General features: G+C 34.6%; 1 protein-coding gene across 1 annotated transcript in view; it reads left to right on the top strand.

Annotated features, from left to right (window-relative positions):
• LOC110110912 (receptor-like protein EIX2) overlaps positions 1-8,119 on the top strand; it is a 24,270-nt gene that overhangs the window by 1,235 nt on the left and 14,916 nt on the right. The gene's annotated exons all lie outside the window — the stretch shown is intronic.

Here is an 8,119-nt window from a genome sequence, read left to right as displayed (position 1 = left end):
CTATCAATTTCCTTAGCCTTCTCTCCAACCCATTTAAGTTCCTGTAAGGGAACCTATATTCCAAGTTCCTATCCTAATTTTAGTTTCATGGACTAGCTTCTTTGCCCACATCCTTCCTTCATGTGGGAACCCTTGCCTATTTAACACTGCACCCGAGCGCCGGTGCAGCGACCCTTGCACACTTGTCACTGTATCAGGCCATACAGCGCGTCGCTTCCAAGGGACGCCCTAGCATTAACACTATTTCTTAAAGGAATCATCACCAAAGCATAAATAAGAAATATTTAAACCTCTAAAGTTAATATAAGTAAAACCATTATACTTAGAGAATAAATTATAAGAACCTCTTGAGCAATGATAAAAATAATGTGCATATTCAGGAGCAATGATATACATAGCAAGTGAAAGTGGATCACCCTGTTCGACACCTTGGGAAGCCTTAAATAAAACATGGGATTTGTCATTAATAATAACAGAGTACCAAACATTCTCAATAATGTTGCTAATTAAAGTAATAGAATTCTCCTTAAACCCAAAAAGCTTCAAGATAATATTAATAAAGGATCAATTAATGTTATCTTATGCTTTAGAAATGTCCAGCTTCAACACCACAGTATGACTAGCCACCTTATGATGGATATCTTAAATAGTTTCTTGAGCAAGAATCATATTGTCATAAATATTCCTACCCTTAACAAAACTAGATTAGTTAATAGATATGATATAAGGGAGAAGGGAGGTCATAAAAGAGGCAAGAATTAAAGAAAATAATTTAGTGAATGTAGTGCTTGTAGTAATGAGATGAAAATCACTCTAGCACTCAGGACTAACACGTTTAGGAATAAGAACTAAAGGAGCACTAGTAAAATATTTGGTAAGAGGCATTCCATTGAAGAAACTACACAGTTTTACACAAGTCATTTTTAATAATGTGCCAACATTTTTGAAAAAAAAAATAGTGGTAAGACTATCATAGTCGGCCACCAAAGTCCTTATTCATAGCTATATGATAAATGTTAATTTCAACCTCATCAAGACATTTAGCAAAGTGATGATTATCAAGATCCTTAATTATGAAGGGGGTAAAATGAGGATTGGAAATGCTCTCCATGCATTTAGAAAAATCAAGTAAATTCTTAAAGTGATAAACGACAGAGTTGTAAATAGAATCCTCATTTTCAACCCTAGATTCACTATCCAACTTAATTTTATGAATAAAAAAAATCTTTTTCTGTTGTTGATACAAGCATGATAATATTTGGTGTTCCTCACCATCATAAATGAATTTAGAATAAGCCTTTTGACACAAAAACACTTCTTCTTTAAGATGTAAATTAGAGAGAATATTTTTAGCATTGAATAGAAGGGCTTTGTTCTCATCAGAAGCATTACAAATAAAGTTATCCTCCAGAAGAAAAATCTCCATTACTGCTTTGATAATATTATCAAATAAATTACTAAAAGCATACTTATTCCACTATCTAATGACCTTCTTGAGCATTTTAAGCTTGAGAGACAAAATAAAAATATCATTGAAACCCTCATAGTAAGAAGTGGGAGCAAGCCAATTATCATGGACAATATTAAAAAAATCATTATTAAATAGGAGCCACATATTTTGAAACTAAAAAGAACCATAACCAGAGAAGGACAATTGTTTAATTTTAATGAAAAGAGGGGCATTCTCCAATATAGTTCTACTAATATGTTTCACAGAGGTATTATGAGAAAGAGAGATCTAATCTAGGTTAAAGAGGCATCCAATCTCTCGCAAAATTTATAGTTAGACCAAGTGTTTATAGGACCAATGAAACCAATATCCACAAGACCACATTCTAAATTCATGTTATTAAAATCATCAATAGCATATAGAATAGGAGGAGAACCTCCAATCCTTTTAGAGGCATTAAAAATAATGTTAGAATCCCCACCAACAAACCAAGGACCTATAAAATAACAAGAAAAATCATACAATTGTTGTCATGAAGGAATCCTATCAGCTTTAGTGCACTTTGGATAGCAAATAGAACCCACCACCAAAATGTTGTTAATAAATAAATTATAGTGGATAACTTATTCAAATTAAGCAATAATCGAAAGCTTAATATCTTCCTTCCAAAGTAACCAAATTTTACCATTAGAGTTGGCATAAGAAAATTAAAAGCCCAATTAATGCTGGAAAATAGAAAGCTTTGAACAATTGACCTTGGGCTATAGAATAGCAGAAAATCAATATTATGGATCCAACAGAGATTATGAATATGAGATCAATAGATAAGGTCTCCCAAGCCCCTAACATTCCAAATAAGTGAATTACTAAAAAAACTGATTTTGTTTACAGCTTTAGACCTAGTAGATATCGAGTTAGATGCTAACAACTCATGATTTTTCTTTTTAGAAATACTTTTATTTTTTTAAAATTAGGGGATAACTTGTAATGCTTCAAGGACCCATGAATAGCATTGAGTGTAGGAATATTGTTAAGCATAGAGTTGAAATCATCATTTGATTGAATTTCACTTTATTCCCAATTGGAATTAGTTCTATCAGAAGGACATTCCTCCTCATATGAAACAAAGGACACATTTGAAGAGATCTTTAGAGCATTATTGTCATTAGTAACGTTAAGATCACTCTTCACACCCAAATTGGAAGAGGGAAAAGAAGTAGTACAAAGAAAATTTATAGTAGGAACCACATTCACTGTCTCATTAGATTTCTCATTACTAATGATGATGTCACCAGAAGTATATTCAGAAATAGAAGGAATGATAACAATAAGGTCAATTCCCTAAGACTTTTCTTTATGAAATTGATTATCATTAGGCATATTGACATTAGGTGTATCATTAGGAACAGAAATAACGGGATTAGATTACTCAACATTAGATATAGGGTTGTTAGAGCTCACATTAGCGTCATTCTCAACACCATTCTCGGTGACAACATTCAATGGTTTCTTATGGGCCATATTCTAATCCCTGAAATGAGGGTGTAAGTGATAACACAAAGATTTATTATGCCCATGGCATTTACAGTGATCGCAAAAAGTAGGAAAATCATTCAAAACAACTTTTTGTATAAACATAAACTTCACCAGTCCAACCGAATTTGAATAAAGGTAAGTCTTTGAAACATCTAATTCAACTAGGAAGCGAGCAATAGAGGGCCAGCGTTTTGGAACTTGTAGCATTGTAAGTTTGAAGAGGTCTACCAAATAAAGACCCCAAACCATGCAAAATATGATGGGAGAATAAATGAGGTTGAAGGTCAAGGAAAGATATCCAAATATAAAGGATTAGAGATTCAACATAAACATCAAACATTGGAGACATTTTATTAATGTAATGAGGTAATTATTAATGTAGTAGGCCCAACGAGCAAAGTTTCAACTGTAATCCAGATCATTAGAGATCTTGATTAAAACATGCCTGGAGTTTAAGAGAGTAACAGAGAATTTCCCAAGAAATTTAAGGGAGAAAAAAATTTATAGATCGGGTAAAAAATAAGGCAACAGAGGGGAAACTTACCCACAAGATTAAACTCAAAGGGGGCTGCAAGCTCTTGGATTTCTGATGAAAGTAACCCGCAGTGTGTAATATGCTTAAGATCTAGAAAACAAGATGTGGCATGAGAACTAGCAAATGCCTCCTTGAAGGACTTAGACTGGTTCTTAGATGCTAGAAAACCAGGATCATACCTCTTAAGAAGACTATTAAACATTATGAATGAGGATGGATACATGGAAATTATCAACATCCAAATGAATCCACAAGATAACGAAAAATTGATCACATAGGATGCAAGATTGTGGGCCAAAACTTAGTAAAACTAAAAGTTAAAGGAGGAAAGAGAGAACTCTCCTCAGCTGGTGTTGGAAGGTGATTGTGAAGAGACGCAATGGATAGAAACTATAGCAGAGCTCTAATTTCAAAAGCTAAGAGATAAAAAGTGCTTTTAGTTTTCATTCATTTTTATAAGAGTTGATCCAAATACAAAATAAAAGAAATCATCAAAACCAAAAAATGAAAAGCATTTCACAAAGAATGTATTTTCTTTCAAATGCACAATTAATAAAAATAAATCAAATAAGGAAATAACACCATATCAAGAAATTAAGAACAAAATAAATTGTACTACTATTAGTGAAAATTTTGTTTCATTTTACAATATCCTCTTTTTCTTTAAAGACTCCTCACTTAATAATTTTGTGCATAAAAATTCAAATAAAGAACTTAATTTTTTTAGAAAAAATACCAAGCACAGCAACATCAACCTCTAGAGCTCCACAGCATTCAAGGAAACATCCAACTTAAGACTAAAAGTAAGACATCGTGTCATGCAACTAACTAGTGTCGTGCCATCCAACCACATAGCTCTGGATCGCCCACAACACCATGGTGCCCTCAGCTTCATATAGCTTTGCTTTAAGTAGATTAAGTTATGGTACTTGATAACGAGTCTTGATGTGAATACAAAACACAACAATGAAGATATCAAATGCCCATAACACTGACAAACCCTTCTCTAAAAAATATTATCCTTAAAAGTAAAATTTTTAATCTTTTAATGCTAAAGAGACCTAAATCTATAGCCTATGATGCACCGACACGGACACGTCGACACGGACACGGGACACGGCATTTTTTAAAAATATAGGACACAGGTGCGGCGTGGACACGACATAATAATTTTTTAATATAATATATAGAAATTAAGGTGACATTATATTAAAAATGACAAGCAATAATAAATCAATTTCATGATAACTTGTTTAGCTTATAACATAAAGATGTTTAGTACAAAATGTCTAGTACAACCACAAAAATATAAGCAAAAAAGCATTTAGTACAACAAGAAGGTCCAACTACTCAATAGTGGGAATCATAGAATTAGATTCAGAGATTGATCTTTGGCCTTCAATATCATTATCATTGAATATCATTACTTCCAACACTTGCAAGTTATTTGTATGGAAAGGTACCGAGCATGTACCAAGCGGTACCGAGCATGTACTAAGCAGTACCAAGCATGTACCTAGCGGTATCGAGGATGTACTGAGCGGTACCTAGCAATACCTAGCGGTACCGAGCATGTACCTAGCAATATCGAGCATGCACATTAGCTTTTTTTTTTGGTAAGTTTCAAAAAACAACAATTAATATTTCAGGCATCGAAAGTCAGACGTCGATGCAATTTATCAGTCACCGAGAAAGGAGATGAAAATATCTTCACTGCCAAAAAAGAAATGAAAATGAGAATATTCAATGATTGGGAATTAAGTGCCGATGTTGATATGGTGTTGTGGATAGGAAATAAGAAATTTAGTTTAAATCCCATAAAATACATGAAATTATATTTTAAAAAAATCATAAAATATTTAAGATACGTGTGTCCGACACGCGTGTCCAATTTGCATTTAATATTTTTAATTGGACGTTTTTAGCGTATCTGACATGTGTCGGAGGAGTGTCAGACGAGTGTCGTGTCGGACACGGTGTATGACACTGCACGCCTCTTTGAAGAGAAGCGTTGGTGCATCATAGTCTATAGCTCATTAACTATTCCGTGTTGTACCATTTATGGTGAAAGAAAGATGTAGAGTTTTATTTCTTATATTTGCACAAAGAACCAATACAGACATAGATAAGACAAAGGACGAGATAATCGCAAGAGTTACAACATTTTATATGAAAAATCTTGGAAAGGAAAAGTCAATGAGGCCTTGCCTAGTTTAAGTGATTCCACTAGAGTTTTTATTGGTTATAAGTGAAACTATCCTCTAGGGAATGTATTTATAAAGTATATATTTTCATGTTGCAAATGAAAAAGCTCCTTAGCAGAAATCTATCATAGTTATCATAGCAAGGTGATAAAAGCTAAGAGATTATAGGATAGAGGATTTTAGTCAGCAAATGATGGAGAACAGTAGATCGTGGTTGATGGGAGATAGAGATCAGAAGGACTATAGTCCGATGATGATGGTCGAAGGGCTATATTCAAGTGATGGTGGTATAATTACATTAGTCAAGGGATGACAAAGGTCAAAAGGATTATAGTGGAGCAACTGTGGTTATAGGATTGGGGTCGGGAAAAGGGGGTTTGTGGATCATAGTTAGCATGAGACAAAGGTCCGAATGATCTTAATTAGGTGAATGAGATCGAAGGACCCTGACAAGACTATGTTTGTTGCAAGATCATAGTTGGCATGTGATGGTAGTTGGAAGGATTGTAGTCGAACAACTAAGGTCAAATGACATAGTTAGGGGATGGTAGTTTGAGGACCGTTGTCAGCGATCAATAATGGTTAAAAACCATAGTTTAGTGATTGAGGTCGATTTACTATAATTGGTAGGCGACGGAGGTTGGAGGAGCTATAGTTTGGCAACAATGATCCAAAGATCATAGTCGAGTGATAGTGGTCCAAGAACTATAGCTAGTGGGTGAGGAGATTACAAGGATCATGGTTTGATGACAATGGTCGTAGAGTTGGAGTTGTGTGAGGGTGGTTTCAGGATCATAGTCGTAGAACTAAAAATTTGACTTGATCAAGTTAAGAGAATTTTATATCAATTTAACATTTATAAGAAGTCAATTTTCTCTTATTTATAGTGATTGATGGCTTGAAAGTTGAACATACCGATATTCAATTTATCCAAGATTAACCTATACCACAGACTTTAACTAGTGTACATTGCTTTCATGGCTTAGCTACATTTTATCAAAGATTTTTTGGAAACTTTATCATCATTGTTTCTTCAATCATTGATAGACTACAACAATTAAAAAATTCATGGAGTAAATCCGAGTCCCTACGACCTCATCACCGATTCTGAATTTTTCTAATTTCAATATGACACTTAAGGTCACTTATGAAGCCTTTGGTGACGATATATGTGGTATTCCCAGCCAAGAAAATCATCTTGTTACCTTTTACAACGATAAACATGAAATTATTAGATGCGTCAAGAAGGGGGGTGAATTGCGAAAAACTTGTTACAATAAAATCTTACACAAGAGTTCTAATTTTTTTTTGTTTTTAAATTTCAAACAAAACTAAAATGTGGACACAAGTAATTGAACTCAAATTTGCTACAATGATTTTTACCACAATTATCACCACGCAAATGCAATGAAAATAAAATGCAAACGAAAATAAAAGCAGTAAAGGAAAAAAGCACACCAGAGTTTTTATAGTGGTTCGGTCAAACCATGACCTACGTCCACTCCCCGGAGTCCACTCCGAGAGTTTCACTACAAAACTATAGTTCTCCTTTTGCCCCCTCGGCAAGGCGGAGAAGCCCTTACAAGACTCACTTTCACCAACCCGACGTGCAGAGTGCTAAGCGCTCTTCTCACCCTCCTGGCGACGGCAGCGTACCTTCTCATTTTTCTCCCTCTTGGAGAAGACAGAGTACCTTAGAGGACACGGATGTAGAAAATGTTGCAAATCTATTTTCATGACTTATGTTTTGATGATTGACAAACACTATTGATTCTCTTGGACTACATGTTGCTTCTAACTTTTCAGGAATCGAAGATCGGACGAACAAACGAAGCCAATTCAAGATTGCGTAGGTTTAGGGTTGAGTCAGTCTGTACTCTGTTTTTTCTATTCTTGAGTCTATTTGTAATGGTCAAAGAGACTGATGCTAAGTAACCCTACACACACACACACTTGAAAGAATTAAAATTTCTGTTTTTACTCATATCGGCTAGGACGATATTTACATCGTCCTGGATGATCAGGCTTAAAACAGAAAGTCTAAATAAGGATTCTTAATTAAGGCAGCATTCATTAATAGATCGGCCTGGAAGATACGTGTATCGGCCGGGACGGTAAGCTCAAAATAGAAAGAAGTTGCCGCCATAGACAATTAAGGTATACTGTATTTTTGAATAATCGGTCAGGACGATCATTGATCGGCCTGGACGATATTCACAAATTATGCCTTAATTAATCAGGAAATCAAGGGAGTAATTAAGGATTATTGATACGATCATATCATCCTGGACGATCGCAGGATCGGCCAGGAAGATCTATTCAAAAACCTTAGTTACTTCAGGACAATAAATATCGGTCAGCTCGCATTCAGGGCGATGCTCTGGACGATTTTTC

The sequence above is a fragment of the Dendrobium catenatum genome, unplaced genomic scaffold (assembly GCF_001605985.2).
Source record: "Dendrobium catenatum unplaced genomic scaffold, ASM160598v2 fragScaff_scaffold_1351, whole genome shotgun sequence".
Taxonomy (NCBI): Eukaryota; Viridiplantae; Streptophyta; class Magnoliopsida; order Asparagales; family Orchidaceae; genus Dendrobium; species Dendrobium catenatum.
Note: the sequence above shows the minus strand (reverse complement) of the source record. Positions and strands in the feature narration are given on the sequence as shown.